At 48.3% G+C, this 18,119-nt stretch overlaps 12 non-coding genes across 12 annotated transcripts; all 12 read left to right on the top strand.

The window, feature by feature from the left end:
- Positions 1 to 420: 420 nt before the first annotated feature.
- Positions 421 to 493, top strand: Trnaf-gaa (transfer RNA phenylalanine (anticodon GAA)). The gene has a single exon. It is a non-coding gene; the product is annotated as a tRNA-Phe (tRNA).
- Positions 494 to 1,029: 536 nt separating this feature from the next.
- On the top strand, positions 1,030 to 1,102 carry Trnak-uuu (transfer RNA lysine (anticodon UUU)). The gene has a single exon. It is a non-coding gene; the product is annotated as a tRNA-Lys (tRNA).
- Positions 1,103 to 1,239: 137 nt separating this feature from the next.
- Positions 1,240 to 1,321, top strand: Trnas-cga (transfer RNA serine (anticodon CGA)). Its single transcript has one exon. It is a non-coding gene; the product is annotated as a tRNA-Ser (tRNA).
- A 5,542-nt stretch (positions 1,322 to 6,863) lies between these two features.
- Trnas-cga (transfer RNA serine (anticodon CGA)) lies at positions 6,864 to 6,945 on the top strand. Its single transcript has one exon. It is a non-coding gene; the product is annotated as a tRNA-Ser (tRNA).
- Positions 6,946 to 7,653: 708 nt separating this feature from the next.
- On the top strand, positions 7,654 to 7,735 carry Trnas-uga (transfer RNA serine (anticodon UGA)). The gene has a single exon. It is a non-coding gene; the product is annotated as a tRNA-Ser (tRNA).
- Positions 7,736 to 8,319: 584 nt separating this feature from the next.
- Trnaf-gaa (transfer RNA phenylalanine (anticodon GAA)) lies at positions 8,320 to 8,392 on the top strand. Its single transcript has one exon. It is a non-coding gene; the product is annotated as a tRNA-Phe (tRNA).
- Positions 8,393 to 14,859: 6,467 nt separating this feature from the next.
- Trnas-uga (transfer RNA serine (anticodon UGA)) lies at positions 14,860 to 14,941 on the top strand. The gene has a single exon. It is a non-coding gene; the product is annotated as a tRNA-Ser (tRNA).
- Positions 14,942 to 15,525: 584 nt separating this feature from the next.
- Positions 15,526 to 15,598, top strand: Trnaf-gaa (transfer RNA phenylalanine (anticodon GAA)). Its single transcript has one exon. It is a non-coding gene; the product is annotated as a tRNA-Phe (tRNA).
- Positions 15,599 to 16,134: 536 nt separating this feature from the next.
- Positions 16,135 to 16,207, top strand: Trnak-uuu (transfer RNA lysine (anticodon UUU)). Its single transcript has one exon. It is a non-coding gene; the product is annotated as a tRNA-Lys (tRNA).
- Positions 16,208 to 16,344: 137 nt separating this feature from the next.
- Positions 16,345 to 16,426, top strand: Trnas-cga (transfer RNA serine (anticodon CGA)). Its single transcript has one exon. It is a non-coding gene; the product is annotated as a tRNA-Ser (tRNA).
- Positions 16,427 to 17,133: 707 nt separating this feature from the next.
- On the top strand, positions 17,134 to 17,215 carry Trnas-uga (transfer RNA serine (anticodon UGA)). The gene has a single exon. It is a non-coding gene; the product is annotated as a tRNA-Ser (tRNA).
- Positions 17,216 to 17,799: 584 nt separating this feature from the next.
- Trnaf-gaa (transfer RNA phenylalanine (anticodon GAA)) lies at positions 17,800 to 17,872 on the top strand. Its single transcript has one exon. It is a non-coding gene; the product is annotated as a tRNA-Phe (tRNA).
- Positions 17,873 to 18,119: the final 247 nt, after the last annotated feature.

Raw genomic sequence — 18,119 nt, 5'->3', positions numbered from 1 at the left:
TGTGAGTGCAAGTGTCGCCTCTCTGGGCAGTGCAGATGTGTCCATTTTAACTTGCAGACAGTTACGTGTAGCAATTTATGAGCTAACGCAAGTCAAATGTTTTAGCGTGTGTATCTGCTACATACTGCCTCTCACATGGTAGAGAGCTCACTCCTTCTTGTGTCTCGTTCTCTGCACACGAGTTGCACGTGGCATCGATATAGCAAAGGTTTTCTAGAGAAAGCGAAGTCAATATTACATGAATCGAGTCGACATGTTTGCTTCTTACGATGATGGAATCAGAAGAAATGTGTGTGGTACTTCACTGCATCTGCTGCTCGCCTTTCAGCGTCCCTATGTCTTATCAGACGAAGATGACTGTGAAATTGGCGGCGATTCAGAGGTTAACGAAAACGCGCAAATCTGCGGACTTAGGTGTGAGCCGAAATAGCTCAGTTGGGAGAGCGTTAGACTGAAGATCTAAAGGTCCCTGGTTCGATCCCGGGTTTCGGCAAGCGTATGTTTTGAAGCTGATGCCAATGGAATTGCTCCGAGTCTGTGATGATGTAGGTACAGCCGATAACAAAAATGACTCTATCCTGTAACTGTTCAGGTTGTCTAGTGCTTGCCGTAAGAGGAACACAGTAGGCAACTCCCTGAGAAGTAAGAAAATACGAAAAGTCCTACCGACTGCGTTCCTTTTTTTGTGTCAGGAGGTGAAGAACGTCTCCAACGGAACCGTGAAATGAGCGAAAACGTGGGAAGCATTGCATTCGAAATGCTTGTGAAATTTCCAATTACTCAGTGAGTGTCGACAAAACACGTAAATCCTCTACTCCAACGTATGAGACCTAACGACTGCTGCGGTTTGTTTTTGCATCGTGTGTCAGCATTCTTCGATAGTCTGCTACGAGCTTAGCGCGACACGTTTGTAGACAGCATTCAGGCGACGTTTAATTAGTAACAGCTCCATGCAGCGATAGCACAGCTGTGAAGGACATGAGTCAGTGTACAGCTGTGCATCGTGGGATGTTCTCTACTGTCGTGTGAGCCCGGATAGCTCAGTCGGTAGAGCATTAGGCTTTTAACCTAAGGGTCCAGGGTTCAAGTCCCTGTTCGGGCGGAAATTTTAATACTTTGGTAGCGATTCCTCTGGTAGCGGTGGAAACACTACGGAAAAGAATGCAGCTACGCCGTTTTCTGATGCCACATAGCTTTAAACCGTAGAAGTTGCATGTATCGGAGAACCTCGCCCTACGGGCAGTCGTGGCCGAGTGGTTAAGGCGTCTGACTCGAAATCAGATTCCCTCTGGGAGCGTAGGTTCGAATCCTACCGGCTGCGTGCGATTTTGCGTAAAGAGGATATTCCGCCGCCAGCGGCCGTGCTGTGCGGACGTGCGGTGCGGCTGTTGCGGTGTTTACATCGTCGCTGCGAGCGGCCGGCGCTGTGTGGCGAGTGCGCGCCTTCTGCGTTAGTCATAGTTCACGATAACATTTTTAGATTGACATAATGGATCAGACAACGCGACGCGATACTTTGAAGTTGATTTTCGATCCGAACTACACCCGACCGAAATCTTACGAAGTTGAGGCATTTATCGAAGAAACTTTTCAGATCAAAGTGGATGAATTGATTGGAATACACCTGTCGATTGTCAGTCCGACTGTGTTCCTTAAGTTATTCAGTTCTGACAAGTGCGACCAAATTGTAGAAGCATGTGGTGGGGTGGCGAAATTCAAACATTCAGACGGACGCATAGGGCAGGTCACGGTTTCGCGTGCCGGAATGGGAATACGAACGGTTCGAATCTTTGAGCTCCCCTTTGAAATAACGCCCGAGGAGATTAACAACAAACTGAGAGACTATGGCACCATTATCAGCAATGTCGCCGAAAAATGGTCTAGCTTGCACAAGTATCCAGTATTAAATGGAGTCAGGCAAGTTAAGATTGACATGCTGAAACATATCCCGTCGTATCTCTGGATTGGTGGATATAGAGCGATCATCATTTACGATGGCCAGCCGAGAACCTGCTCGGGCTGTGGTTCTACGCAACACGTCCGCGCGCAGTGTGTTCAACGGCGTGTGACGCAACTGCCGACTGGGGAGCGAGACCCGCCTAGTCAAATGGCCACGCTACCCGTGACGTACGCCGCCGCACTACGCAGTGAGGTCGCCCCAGACATGTGTATCGACACGGCGGTAGTTGCTTACGCCGACGTTCCCGATGGTAGCGTAGCCATGGATACTAGCAGCACAGAAGCTACAGGTCCAGCACACTCACAATACGAGGAAACTGACAGGCGTGGAGAACAAGACCAGGCTAAGACGGCAGAAGAAGGCATGTGCAAATCACTCGAAGAAGTCGGGCAACACAAAGATGATACGGTTGCCACGTCGGAGGATAATGACCAGCAGCCTATAACTGTTTCACCAAAGAAACGGAAGAAACGTCGAATAGCCCGTCAGGGAGCAGCAGAAGCCGCGCCAATTCTGCGCGAAAAGGCGAAACAAATAGGCCAAGAACTGGCGGAGACGACACAGGCAACTCCTCTGGAAGATCGAACAATAAAAAAGAAGACTCGAAATGAGGACACTGACCCCGACCGTGGAATCCACATTCAAGACGGTACAGCTAGTCTGAAGGACCTTCCACCTGTACCCAACACGTACACGCGGGAAGTTACGTGCACGCGAGACTGGGCGGATGACATGGAGGAGCAAAGCCATGATGCAGAGATGGCTGACATAGCACAACGTTCAGGACGGACGGCACCCGACCGTCGACAGGATGTGTCCACCCGGCAACAAACCACCATCAAAGATACTCGTGCGGCAGATGATGATGCCGACTTCTTCTAAGTGGAGCAAGCATCCACTTCCCTTGGCAAACAGTACCCCACCTGACACGGTATAGTCGACATGACGGCTTTACAGGCGTACAGAATTGCAACCTTGAATATAAATAAAATTAGCAGCACCCTCAATCTGAGAAATCTCCAAGATTTTCTGTACGCCGCTGATATTGACATCTTAATGCTGCAAGAAGTAACGGCTATCCGTTTGGACGACATCACTGGCTACAACGCCGTCATCAATCCTGGCAATGACAATAGCCTCGGCACAGCGATTATGACTAAAGAGGGGATCCTACTTACAGACGTGGCGCAACTGCCTAACAGTAGAGGTCTCGCTGTCACGATAAACAACACCAGGTTTATCAACATATATGCCCCGTCAGGAACCGGAAACAAGCGCCGCAGGGCCGAATTTTTCAAAGAGGACATCGCCCCCCTTTTCGCGGTGCGATTTGACCAAATAATTTTTGCGGGTGACTTTAATTGCGTGCTGAGTCCCAAGGATCAGACGCCAAATTTTAACAAATCTCTGGAGCTGGAGGACATCGTCAGAGACTTCCAACTGTTTGATACTTGGGAACTAAAACACGGTGATAGGCTAGGTTTCACCTATATCACCAGCCATTCTGCCAGTCGTATCGACAGAATTTACGCAACATCCAATTTAAGGAGACACGTTTTACAGTCTGAGCTATGGCCCACGATTTTCTCTGATCATATCGCGTACATATGTACGATAAATTTAGAGAAACAAGGCACTTACAGGGCGAGAGGTCAGTGGAAGCTAAACGTTACTCATCTTTCGGATCCTGGATGTTACGCCGCCTTCCACACCACTTGGGCAGAATGTGAAAGGAAGTTCCACTTGTACGGCACGGCGCTGAATTGGTGGCTAAACTGCGCGAAGCCCGCAATAATAAAGACAATGAAAACTTACTCCCGTGAAAAAGTCGCCTGGCGGAAGCGGACAGTAGAGTTTTACTTCAGCTGTCTGAGAGACTTGTGCGTTCGTGATGCTACAGTCATAACAAATTATGGGCAAATCAACAGAATAAAAGCAAAATTGCTCAACCTGCAGAGACACCATCTCGAAGGCTGTAAAATACGAACGCGTTTGCAGAACGGTACACGAGAAGAAACAACATCGATGTACCACATTCTCCAAGAGAACAAAAGACAAAAACTTAAAATTCTGACGGAACTCAAAACTTCAGACGGGAGACTCTTGACAGATCAAGCTGCAATACGAGACGAGATCCATCGACACTTTAGTGAATTGCTGGCCAATACACAGACAGATGAAACGGCGCAGCAAGCTCTCACTGCTAGGACGACAGAGCGACTCACTCCAGAAGAAGCTGATGTGCTCGCAGCGAGAATAACGGACGAAGACGTCGAAGTTGCCATCTCGAAGAGCCCAAAGAACAAATCACCTGGACCAGATGGGCTACCCGCTGAATTTTATCAAACTTTTCGCGAACAAATAATTGCTAAATTGACACTCGTATGCAATGAAATACTAAATGCGGACACTGACCTTCCGAAGGAATTCTGTGAAGGTACAGTGGTCTTAGTCCCCAAAACACCAGGAGGCAAAACCGTGGAGAATCTTCGACCCATAACACTTCTCAATAGTGATTATAAAATCTTCGCCCGTATCATGATGCAAAGGTTCAATTCTGTTATTCGTACAGTGACAGGAGCCTACCAGACAAGTGTGGAAAGGACAGAACGATATTTCAGACCTTATGCGACTACAGAGACATTATAGCGATATCGGAAGCCTGCAACATTCGCTGTGCTCTGATGTCGCTTGACTTTGAAAAAGCTTTTGATAAAGTTAATCATTCGTACCTGCTCCGGTGTATGACATCCATGCACTTCCCCCAGAATATTATAGCCTCCGTGAAAAACATACTGACGAATAGCACGTCAAGAATCAGTGTCAACGGACAACTCAGTCACCCGATCAATATTCAGAGTTCGGTAAGACAAGGTTGCCCAATGTCCATGACGCTTTTCGCGATTGCGCTTGAACCTCTCTTAGTATCTCTGACTCGGCAACTCCGTGGATTACATATACACGGACAGAAGATCATATGTCAAGCCTACGCGGACGATGTAGGGGTACTTGTGACTGACGAAAGAGAGGTGGAAACAGTACTTGAAGTTGTGGCGACCTACGAAATGGCGTCAGGAGCTAAACTCAACCGCAATAAATCTGGTATTATGAATCTTGGTCGGGGTATAGAGATCAGAGCCGCTGGAAGTATCAACACTGTGGAAAAAATCAAATGCCTTGGAATAGAATATACGAGTAATATCCGCCGCACGGCCGCTCTCAATTATCGAAAATTACTTGCCACCTTACGGGCAAGCATAAAACAACACAGCTTGCGTAATTTAAACGTAATACAAAAAGTGCAACTGGCCAATACATACATCACTTCCAAAGTCAACTATGTTGCTCAAGTGCTGCCTCTGCCACGAACCATTGCACACCAAATGCAAGCAGCGCTTGGTTATTTTGTCAGTAGAGGTCAGATATTTAAGGTTTCATATGATACCTTGACGCTACCGACACGCAATGGAGGGCTACAACTGACAGACATCTACCTTAAAGCGCAAGCGCTATACGTTAGCAAAACTTATAAACAGTGGCAACGATCGCCGCGGACCTTAGTGGCTCATCTCTTACGTGAAATCACCCCAGTCAGCAGAGATCCACCAATCGATGTGCATCACATCTCCCACGAGCTGTACCACTATAAACATTTTCTGGTGGAATACAGCTATGTACGCCATAGAATACCGGAGAAGGACATATATCGGGTTAAGGAGGTTTACAACACCTTGCTGGAAGGAAAATTGCGCAATCGAATAGAAAACAAGTTTCGACATTATAATTGGAAAAACATATGGGACAACATATCTGACCCCCATCTACCATCCAATGTGCGATCGACGTGGTACCTCGCAGTCAATAGAAAAATCCCAACCAACTCCAAACTGCACGCGATACGTCTGGCACACACACCAAACTGTTCCAGCTGCAATGTCGTCGACAATGCAGAACATCGCTTCCTCTGTGAAGATGTGAAAGACGTGTGGAATCTCTTCAGGCAAAAACTAGCACATGTGCTACGTACGTCACCTAACACTATTTCACCGACACACGTCCTTCTGCCTGATGACGTGCCATATCCTAACACTAAAAGAAGGTCAGCCAACTGGCTCAAAGGACTGACAGTCCATTACATCTCAACGGCTATGACGAAAAGTGAAGCAGATTATTGGATGTACCTGATGACAGAACATCAAAAGCTCGAACGACAAATGAAATACAAAGACAACTACGCAAATTTTTTGAACCGAACATTGTCTCACCGACAGAGCTGAAGAACGATCAAACGACATGTTGTTCAACCTCAGGATTCCTTTTTTTTTTTCCTTTATGAAATTATCTATTAAGCTTCTCATTCATTTTACGCCAACAAGGTGGCTATTTCGTTTATCCTTCGCCCTCGTGTCACAGCACTAATAGGTTGCTGACACACACATGAGAAGCCATCAGGCTGAAGTAAGCCTGGCTCTCCTATAAAAATCGCTCCCACACAACGATGGAAGAATGTAACAGAACTATTTGATTTCCATAACCCCAAAAGAAGGGATTTTATTTACTTGTATACATTTACTTCGTCACTCACCTATCTCATATGGACCAAACATAGCACAGAAGCTAGCCGAAGAAGGCACAAATGGCGAGTGGAAGGACGGGCTGTAGGGGAGGAAGGAGGCTATTATATAAAAAAAAAAAAAAAAAAAAAAAGTCGGTAGAGCATTAGGCTTTTAACCTAAGGGTCCAGGGTTCAAGTCCCTGTTCGGGCGGAAATTTTAATACTTTGGTAGCGATTCCTCTGGTAGCGGTGGAAACACTACGGAAAAGAATGCAGCTACGCCGTTTTCTGATGCCACATAGCTTTAAACCGTAGAAGTTGCATGTGTCGGAGAACCTCGACCTACGGGCAGTCGTGGCCGAGTGGTTAAGGCGTCTGACTCGAAATCAGATTCCCTCTGGGAGCGTAGGTTCGAATCCTACCGGCTGCGTGCGATTTTGCGTAAAGAGGAGCAAATATTTTCACACACGTGAACGCGGTTGCAAACCGATGGCACCATCTTCAACAAGACGAAAATTTCCGTTTAACAATACTGAGTGTCGCGACGGCTGCTGCTTACTGTGGCTACCGGTTCTCCTCTCACTGACGCTGGGACTGCAGAAAGCCGTCGCAGGCCCACGAGTGCGCTCCCGTCATTTTCTCGCGTCGACGCCGAGTTCGTGAGTACACAGACGTGCTTGGAAGCGTTGGACAGAGCCAACATTCATTTCTCTCTTTTTTAAGAATCGCAATTCGGTCATTCGAGTGCGGAAAAAGCAATGGTGCAGCGTTTCTTTTCTTAAGATCTCGCAGCTACTTGCAAGTATGTCGACCACTTAAGACGACAGAAAACTAGCGTCAGCGGTGCGTCAGTGGGAAGTCGGTGAAGTCGCCATTGGAGCCATAAGCCAGTAATTACGTCATGCGAATCACTCGCATGCCACACAGCTGTACGATAGCTCAGTCGGTAGAGCGTTTGATTTTCAACCAAAGGGTGTTGGGTTCAACGCCATGTCTAGGAGAAAATTAATACACTTTCGTAACGGCTAATGTGCTGGCAATGGAAACACTACAGAAAAGAGTGAGGCCACGCCGCTTTCTGCCATTGGATTGCTTCTAAAGGTGCACTTTCACGTGTCGGAAGGCGCTACTGCTACCGGCAGTCGTGGCCGAGTGGTTAAGGCGTCTGGCTTGAAATCAGATTCCCTCTGGGAGCGTAGGTTCGAGTCCTGCCGACTGCGGAAATTTTGTAGCTCTCAAAAGATGGGCGTTCAGCTGCATTCTAGCAGTTGCGTCACTACTAAACACGTGGGTCGCCGGCAATGTGCAGTATTATTGGCTGCAGCGCTACAGTCGCACCCAGAAGCCACAGCTCATCGCCTCGTCACACTGCCGTCCACCAGGTGTGAGTGCAAGTGTCGCCTCTCTGGGCAGTGCAGATGTGTCCATTTTAACTTGCAGACAATTACGTGTAGCAATTTATGAGCTAACGCAAGTCAAATGTTTTAGCGTGTGTATCTGCTACATACTGCCTCTCACATGGTAGAGAGGCTCACTCCTTCTTGTGTCTCGTTCTCTGCACACGAGTTGCACGTGGCATCGATATAGCAAAGGTTTTCTAGAGAAAGCGAAGTCAATATTACATGAATCGAGTCGACATGTTTGCTTCTTACGATGATGGAATCAGAAGAAATGTGTGTGGTACTTCACTGCATCTGCTGCTCGCCTTTCAGCGTCCCTATGTCTTATCAGACGAAGATGACTGTGAAATTGGCGGCGATTCAGAGGTTAACGAAGACGCGCAAATCTGCGGACTTAGGTGTGAGCCGAAATAGCTCAGTTGGGAGAGCGTTAGACTGAAGATCTAAAGGTCCCTGGTTCGATCCCGGGTTTCGGCAAGCGTATGATGAGACGCATTCGGGCAGCGTATCCGCGCACATCGCGCGGAGCGGCGGAGCGGTTGCGGCTTTGTTTTACATCGCGGGGCGGCGCTCAGCGAGTGTTTCGAGGTCCACGTGTTCAAGTTTAATCAACGTGAGTACCATGTCGGCAATTACTAGGGCAAACACTGCACAGTTTGTGTTCGATAGAAATGCTTTGCGGCCCACCGCTTTTGAAATTCACGAATTTATATTTGAAGATTTGAAAATCCCGGAAGATCTAGTAGACACATTTCAATTGGATTTTGCGCAATATTCGCTATTTTTGAAGTTCTTTTCCGGCGACATCTGTGAAAAGTTTGTTGAGAAATTTGGCGGCGTGCGTAAATTTCGGCATATCAATGGCACAGTCAGTGATGTTCAAATTGTGCCCTCGGGTTATGGCGTTAGAACGGTCCGAGTATTTAATGTGCCTCCTGAATGTGGTAACGATTTAATTGCACGTGCTCTAACTCAGTACGGCGTTGTGTTGTCGATTGTTAATGAAAAGTGGTCTAGTGCGTACCGGTACCAGGTTAACAGTGGCGTACGTAGTGTCCGCATTGATTTAAAGAGACACATTCCATCTTATGTAGTGATTTCGGGCTGTAGGGCTCAAGTGACTTATATCGGCCAGCCACCCACGTGCTCAATTTGTCATTCCACTGAGCATTTACGTGCAGACTGTACCCGTCGACGACCCGTGCAGCTCCCACGTAGTGACGCTGCGGCTACCGGCGGCCACTTTGTGCCACTACTGAGTGAAATCGTAGCGGGCACTGTACCACATCCCCGACACGCCGACCCCATTCGTGCTGAGGACGTGCCAAGTGAGGTGACTGTTACTGTCGAGGCACCACAGGACCGGATGGAGGACGCTCCCATTTTGTCCTCGGCTGTTGTAGCGTCGGATGCAGTTACTACGGAGATCCCAGATGTTTCGGAGCATTCACCAGTTACTATTCCGGAAGCGATGGACATCACCTTACCCCCGCCTCCTCAGCCTGAAGAGGTTCCCCTCGCACCGAGGAAAGGGCGTACGAAGAAAAATAAAAATAAGGGTACTAGGAGTCAGCAGTCTGATGATGTGCCGTGCACCCCTGTATCAGAGAGTGGCAGTGAGAGTGAGGTTCCGACATCGTGCCCCCCTTCCTCTGAAAGCACTGCGCGCCAGGAGCGTATAAGGGAACAAACAGCAAAGCTCAAGGTTCTACTGAATACGGCACGCGAACAGGGTGCGCATGCTGCGAAGCGCAAAAGCGAGCAAAGTAGCGAGCAGGTCCCCCAGCGCACGTGCAGGCACGCGGTGACGTCGGCCGCCGGTACAGCGACAACACAAGCGAATGGGGCCACGTCCACAGACACCGCTGGCGGTCGCGCCCAACAGACCGACCGACCAGCGGAGACGCCCTGGTGGAAGCAGGAGGAGGACGACCCTGGATCTCATTAGCGGCTTTTAGGCGGACGCGCTGCAGTTCGTGCCCACTTCACATGAGAATTTCTGTTCTGCCGTTCCTGCACAATGAAGGATATTTTCTACCCTGTATTGTCCACGTGTTACGTGATGCATTGCAGCGCTTCTTGACAATTTTATTGGCAGGCTTAAGACGCAACATCTGCAGCTTTCGTTTCACATATTTCTTGCTAATATTTGAGTGTCTGTGTTTTAAATGGCCGCCGCTCGTCAACATCTAAAGATTTTCTCAGTTTTATCACTAAATGTCAATTGCATACAAGCTGCGCACAAGATTGCATGTTTTATTGATTTTTTAACTTTGGGAGGCTATGACATTGCATTGCTCCAAGAAGTTACAGTAAAGCGATTCGATAACGTTCCTGGTTATGATGTCATCTATAACATAAATGTTGACGGTACTTGTGGCACCGCCGTCCTTTATAAAAATGGACTGCAACCAACTGACGTTCAATCTTTACCGAATGGCCGCCTCCTTACATGTACGATCCAGGATGTCACCTTTATTAATGTATACGCGCCGAGTGGCACCGACCACAAACGTGCTCGATCTGTGTTTTTTAACCAAGATGTGGTTCCGTTCTTTGCGTCGTCCCGCAATGTAATAGTCGGCGGTGACTTTAACTGTGTTACTGCCGCAGCCGATCAATTTCCAACGGCTAGCATGTGCCCGGAACTTTCGCAACTAATTGTGATCAATGACTTGATCGATGTTTGGCGTCATTTTCATCCTGTCGCAACGCAGTACACACATTTTTACCAGAACGGTGCCAGCAGACTTGATCGAATTTATGTGTCGCGGCCACTTCAACCCTGTCTTCAGAGAGTAGCGGTACATCCCGTCGCATTTAGTGATCACTGCGGAGTTGTGTGTGACATGCACCTACAGGCCAATAGGCAGGCGCCACCTTGCCATGTTTGGAAACTCAATACCCGTCATCTGTCTGCCGCCGCTTTACGTTGCGAGATTCAAAATATGTGGCAGCTTTGTTCTGAAAAACGGGGAAGTTATGCCTCAGTCTTACAATGGTGGGTCGACTTAGCCAAACCGCAGTTGCGAAATGTTGCGATGCGGTATGCAAGGGAGGTGTCGTTTTGGGAGAGGCGCACCATTGCCTTTTATCAGCAGTGCCTACAAGATGCGCTGGATGCACCCGTGGCGCCCGGTCAAAACTTACGCGCACGTTTACGTAGGATTAAAAATAAGATACTCAATCTTCAACTCCAAAAGGCGAAAGGACTTCTGATCCGGAGCCGACCGCTGTGTGCAACACTTGAAGAGGTGCCAACGCTTTACCACTTGGCACGCGAGAAACGGTCGGCGCGGAGGAAAGTCATTACCGCTCTCATCACGGACACTGGTGCTCGTCTCACGGCGAAGCATGAGATCGTTCCCCACGTCTCCGACCATTTTAAGAGATTGTTCGGACGGATTGCTGTCGACGATGTAGCACTTTCGTTTCTGTTAGATGAATTGGATACTGTCATCTCCGACTTTGACAGACAGTCTCTGGATGAGATGATGTCACTGGACGATGTGAAAGATGTGTTGCGCTCGTGTCGTCGGGGGAAGTCTCCAGGTCCAGATGGTCTTCCAGTAGAATTTTACCTGGCTTATTGGGATATCTTCGGTGAGACATTGACGACCATGATAAATGAAATTGTTCGTGGTGCTGCGGTCCCTTCAAAGTTCGTTGAAGGGCGTATTATTTTGATTCCAAAGACACCGACAGCATGCCGTGTTGAGGCGCTACGCCCTATCACACTTTTAAATGCAGATTATAAACTGGCGGCGCGGTGCCTTGCAACGAAACTCAATGTGGTCATGGACAAGGTCATCAGTCCGTTCCAGTCGTGTGGTGTGAAACGTCGCAGCATCTTTCATGCGGTGGCTTCATATCGAGACGTGGTCGCGTACGCGTCCATAAACGGCCTGTCCGCTGGAATTCTCTCCATCGACTTTGCCAATGCATTTGACCGTATCGGACACGATTATCTCTTCTCCGTAATGACAAAACTGGGCTTCGGCGGCCACTTTCTCACCGCTTTAAGGAATCTGTTAACGTCGGCGACTTCAACGATTGTAATCAATGGTTGGCAGTCTATGCCCATCCCTATCACAAGGTCGGTCAGGCAGGGCTGTCCTTTAGCAATGCTCCTATTCGTCATTGCGCTCGACCCGTTTTTGCGCGCAGTCGGTCGCATCATTGAAGGTGTCCAGGTCTGTCAGGTCTCTCTCAAATGTGCTGCCTATGCTGACGACGTGGGACTTTTCATCGGGCGGACACACGACTTGGACAGAGTGCGCGATGTTTTGCTGTTATACGAACGTGCATCTGGCGCCGTTCTAAATACGCGGAAAACAGTGTTAGTACCGCTGGGTCGGCGGGGACTGTATGCTCAACAGGACTGGTTCCGCGTTGTGCACACCCACAAAATTCTAGGACTCGACATAGTAGCGTGCCCACAAAAAATGCAAGTTTTAAACTGGAGGCGAATTCTTGGTACTGTGAAGGCCCGATGTCGTAGCCACTCAGCTCGCCGACTCAACTTACATCAACGTGTGGCGGTTATTAACACTTTCATCTTTTCAAATGCGTGGTACATCGCCCAATTGCTTAGTGTTCCGAAGCAGATAGGGAGGGCGATCTCGCAGGCGGTCTACTGGCTCCTGTGGCGGCATGAAATTTTTAAAGTCAAGGCTTCGACCTGTGCCATCGACAGGCAACTGGGCGGCCTCGGTTTCACCGACGTTCCACGCAAGTGCGACGCGCTGCTCGTCCACCGGACAGCCACCCTGCAGTCCGACATCCCGACAGGAACCACCGCGGCACTTCTGGAGCTCTACCGCCCACACTCTGAAGTCGCCCCCCTTTCTCTTGCGGCCATCCCGTACAAGATGTCCTACATACGGGAGTACTTTTTAGCGAGAAGCTACGCTCTGTCAACGGCTACCGACAGGCACAGGACCGCCCGCGGCCTCTACGTTGCCCTGACTGGACAACCACCGCTTCATAAACTAGTGCTCCGGAACCCCACAGTGGAATGGGTGAAGGTGTGGGCCAACATCAACAACCCGGTGTTACCATCGGACGTGAGTGCGCTATGGTTCAAAATCGTCAACAACACCTTAGCGACGAACCAGCGACTTGCTGACATTCATCTCCTCCCCTCTGCCAACTGCGGAAGATGTGGAGATGTGGACACACGGGAACATCGAATTGAATGTGCATCGGTGTCGACGATATGGCGGCTGTGTCAACGAATGGTAGCTCACATTAATAGAACACCACCTCACCTCGTGTCTGTTCGTCGTGTGGTAGTGCCTAACTTCAAAGCCTTCCCGCGGACGAAGAACAATGCCACTGTCTGGATCTTAGGGCATACGATTTATGCCCTTATAGATATGGCTGTCACTGATCCTTTGATATACCTCGACTATTTGTGGACCCAGTATGTGAAACTGAAAGACTGCGTTAAATTTCGCGAACTGTTTGGTAATTTTTTGAAGGCTGCCTTGAATTACGGATATGAAATACACCTGCGGACAACACCTTGAAGTGACACTTACTGAGTTCCCGCGTTCCACTTTTTACTTATTTTTCACCTTTACTTGCTTTGTTTGAGTTATGGTTGATGGATTGTGCCATCAAAACAACTAGGGCCTATCAGGTTTTATTTGCAAGAGAGGAATGTTCTTTTAATATTGAGAACGTTAATTTAGTTCACGAGGCTTCATGAGAAATTTTAAACGATATGGCCTGTTGTATGTGAAACGTTCATGATTGTAGAAGAGTTTTTTGTTTTTTCCATTCCGGACTGTCGAGATTTTATTTGATTACTTTATGTGAATTTATATTTCATTCGTGTGATGCGCACGACAAATTCTCTCCTCAACCGGGGAGACTCACGCTCGGTAAGAAGCAGAAGATTTTCCTTTTAAGTAGAATTGGACTTTAGTTGACAAACCAGCAGAGTGTTGAACCGGCGGAGGAAAGAATACCGTCCACGAATTCCGAACTAAATTCCTTTTCTTTCTTCATTTTCTGTGGAAGAGGACCACATACAATCTGAGAAGAAGATGATTTTGTTTTAAAATTATTCATGTGTCCAACGGAATCCGACAGTCCAAAAAAAAAAAAAAAAAAAAAAAAAAATAAAACAAAATAAAATAAAATAAAAATACACCGGTAAAAAAACAAAAAAAAAAGTGGTTAAGGCGTCTGACTCGAAATCAGATTCCCTCTGGGAGCGTAGGTTCGAATCCTACCGGCTGCGTGCGATTTTGCGTAAAGAGGAGCAAATATTTTCACACACGTGAACGCGGTTGCAAACCGATGGCGCCATCTTCAACAAGACGAAAATTTCCGTTTAACAATACTGAGTGTCGCGACGGCTGCTGCTTACTGTGGCTACCGGTTCTCCTCTCACTGACGCTGGGACTGCAGAAAGCCGTCGCAGGCCCACGAGTGCGCTCCCGTCATTTTCTCGCGTCGACGCCGAGTTCGTGAGTACACAGACGTGCTTGGAAGCGTTGGACAGAGCCAACATTCATTTCTCTCTTTTTTAAGAATCGCAATTCGGTCATTCGAGTGCGGAAAAAGCAATGGTGCAGCGTTTCTTTTCTTAAGATCTCGCAGCTACTTGCAAGTATGTCGACCACTTAAGACAGAAAACTAGCGTCAGCGGGAAGTCGGTGAAGTCGCCATTGGAGCCATAAGCCAGTAATTACGTCATGCGAATCACTCGCATGCCACACAGCTGTACGATAGCTCAGTCGGTAGAGCGTTTGATTTTCAACCAAAGGGTGTTGGGTTCAACGCCATGTCTAGGAGAAAATTAATACACTTTCGTAACGGCTAATGTGCTGGCAATGGAAACACTACAGAAAAGAGTGAGGCCACGCCGCTTTCTGCCATTGGATTGCTTCTAAAGGTGCACTTTCACGTGTCGTAAGACGCTACTGCTACCGGCAGTCGTGGCCGAGTGGTTAAGGCGTCTGGCTTGAAATCAGATTCCCTCTGGGAGCGTAGGTTCGAGTCCTGCCGACTGCGGAAATTTTGTAGCTCTCAAAAGATGGGCGTTCAGCTGCATTCTAGCAGTTGCGTCACTACTAAACACGTGGGTCGCCGGCAATGTGCAGTATTATTGGCTGCAGCGCTACAGTCGCACCCAGAAGCCACAGCTCATCGCCTCGTCACACTGCCGTCCACCAGGTGTGAGTGCAAGTGTCGCCTCTCTGGGCAGTGCAGATGTGTCCATTTTAACTTGCAGACAATTACGTGTAGCAATTTATGAGCTAACGCAAGTCAAATGTTTTAGCGTGTGTATCTGCTACATACTGCCTCTCACATGGTAGAGAGGCTCACTCCTTCTTGTGTCTCGTTCTCTGCACACGAGTTGCACGTGGCATCGATATAGCAAAGGTTTTCTAGAGAAAGCGAAGTCAATATTACATGAATCGAGTCGACATGTTTGCTTCTTACGATGATGGAATCAGAAGAAATGTGTGTGGTACTTCACTGCATCTGCTGCTCGCCTTTCAGCGTCCCTATGTCTTATCAGACGAAGATGACTGTGAAATTGGCGGCGATTCAGAGGTTAACGAAAACGCGCAAATCTGCGGACTTAGGTGTGAGCCGAAATAGCTCAGTTGGGAGAGCGTTAGACTGAAGATCTAAAGGTCCCTGGTTCGATCCCGGGTTTCGGCAAGCGTATGTTTTGAAGCTGATGCCAATGGAATTGCTCCGAGTCTGTGATGATGTAGGTACAGCCGATAACAAAAATGACTCTATCCTGTAACTGTTCAGGTTGTCTAGTGCTTGCCGTAAGAGGAACACAGTAGGCAACTCCCTGAGAAGTAAGAAAATACGAAAAGTCCTACCGACTGCGTTCCTTTTTTTGTGTCAGGAGGTGAAGAACGTCTCCAACGGAACCGTGAAATGAGCGAAAACGTGGGAAGCATTGCATTCGAAATGCTTGTGAAATTTCCAATTACTCAGTGAGTGTCGACAAAACACGTAAATCCTCTACTCCAACGTATGAGACCTAACGACTGCTGCGGTTTGTTTTTGCATCGTGTGTCAGCATTCTTCGATAGTCTGCTACGAGCTTAGCGCGACACGTTTGTAGACAGCATTCAGGCGACGTTTAATTAGTAACAGCTCCATGCAGCGATAGCACAGCTGTGAAGGACATGAGTCAATGTACAGCTGTGCATCGTGGGATGTTCTCTACTGTCGTGTGAGCCCGGATAGCTCAGTCGGTAGAGCATTAGGTTTTTAACCTAAGGGTCCAGGGTTCAAGTCCCTGTTCGGGCGGAAATTTTAATACTTTGGTAGCGATTCCTCTGGTAGCGGTGGAAACACTACGGAAAAGAATGCAGCTACGCCGTTTTCTGATGCCACATAGCTTTAAACCGTAGAAGTTGCATGTGTCGGAGAACCTCGACCTACGGGCAGTCGTGGCCGAGTGGTTAAGGCGTCTGACTCGAAATCAGATTCCCTCTGGGAGCGTAGGTTCGAATCCTACCGGCTGCGTGCGATTTTGCGTAAAGAGGAGCAAATATTTTCACACACGTGAACGCGGTTGCAAACCGATGGCGCCATCTTCAACAAGACGAAAATTTCCGTTTAACAATACTGAGTGTCGCGACGGCTGCTGCTTACTGTGGCTACCGGTTCTCCTCTCACTGACGCTGGGACTGCAGAAAGCCGTCGCAGGCCCACGAGTGCGCTCCCGTCATTTTCTCGCGTCGACGCCGAGTTCGTGAGTACACAGACGTGCTTGGAAGCGTTGGACAGAGCCAACATTCATTTCTCTCTTTTTTAAGAATCGCAATTCGGTCATTCGAGTGCGGAAAAAGCAATGGTGCAGCGTTTCTTTTCTTAAGATCTCGCAGCTACTTGCAAGTATGTCGACCACTTAAGACGACAGAAAACTAGCGTCAGCGGTGCGTCAGTGGAAGTCGGTGAAGTCGCCATTGGAGCCATAAGCCAGTAATTACGTCATGCGAATCACTCGCATGCCACACAGCTGTACGATAGCTCAGTCGGTAGAGCGTTTGATTTTCAACCAAAGGGTGTTGGGTTCAACGCCATGTCTAGGCGAAAATTAATACACTTTCGTAACGGCTAATGTGCTGGCAATGGAAACACTACAGAAAAGAGTGAGGCCACGCCGCTTTCTGCCATTGGATTGCTTCTAAAGGTGCACTTTCACGTGTCGGAAGACGCTACTGCTACCGGCAGTCGTGGCCGAGTGGTTAAGGCGTCTGACTTGAAATCAGATTCCCTCTGGGAGCGTAGGTTCGAGTCCTGCCGACTGCGGAAATTTTGTAGCTCTCAAAAGATGGGCGTTCAGCTGCATTCTAGCAGTTGCGTCACTACTAAACACGTGGGTCGCCGGCAATGTGCAGTATTATTGGCTGCAGCGCTACAGTCGCACCCAGAAGCCACAGCTCATCGCCTCGTCACACTGCCGTCCACCAGGTGTGAGTGCAAGTGTCGCCTCTCTGGGCAGTGCAGATGTGTCCATTTTAGCTTGCAGACAGTTACGTGTAGCAATTTATGAGCTAACGCAAGTCAAATGTTTTAGCGTGTGTATCTGCTAGATACTGCCTCTCACATGGTAGAGAGGCTCACTCCTTCTTGTGTCTCGTTCTCTGCACACGAGTTGCACGTGGCATCGATATAGCATAGGTTTTCTAGAGAAAGCGAAGTCAATATTACATGAATCGAGTCGACATGTTTGCTTCTTACGATGATGGAATCAGAAGAAATGTGTGTGGTACTTCACTGCATCTGCTGCTCGCCTTTCAGCGTCCCTATGTCTTATCAGACGAAGATGACTGTGAAATTGGCGGCGATTCAGAGGTTAACGAAGACGCGCAAATCTGCGGACTTAGGTGTGAGCCGAAATAGCTCAGTTGGGAGAGCGTTAGACTGAAGATCTAAAGGTCCCTGGTTCGATCCCGGGTTTCGGCAAGCGTATGTTTTGAAGCTGATGCCAATGGAATTGCTCCGAGTCTGTGATGATGTAGGTACAGCCGATAACAAAAATGACTCTATCCTGTAACTGTTCAGGTTGTCTAGTGCTTGCCGTAAGAGGAACACAGTAGGCAACTCCCTGAGAAGTAAGAAAATACGAAAAGTCCTACCGACTGCGTTCCTTTTTTTGTGTCAGGAGGTGAAGAACGTCTCCAACGGAACCGTGAAATGAGCGAAAACGTGG

This window comes from Schistocerca gregaria, unplaced genomic scaffold (genome assembly GCF_023897955.1).
Source record: "Schistocerca gregaria isolate iqSchGreg1 unplaced genomic scaffold, iqSchGreg1.2 ptg001439l, whole genome shotgun sequence".
Taxonomy (NCBI): Eukaryota; Metazoa; Arthropoda; class Insecta; order Orthoptera; family Acrididae; genus Schistocerca; species Schistocerca gregaria.
This window is presented reverse-complemented; position numbering and strand designations above follow the sequence as displayed.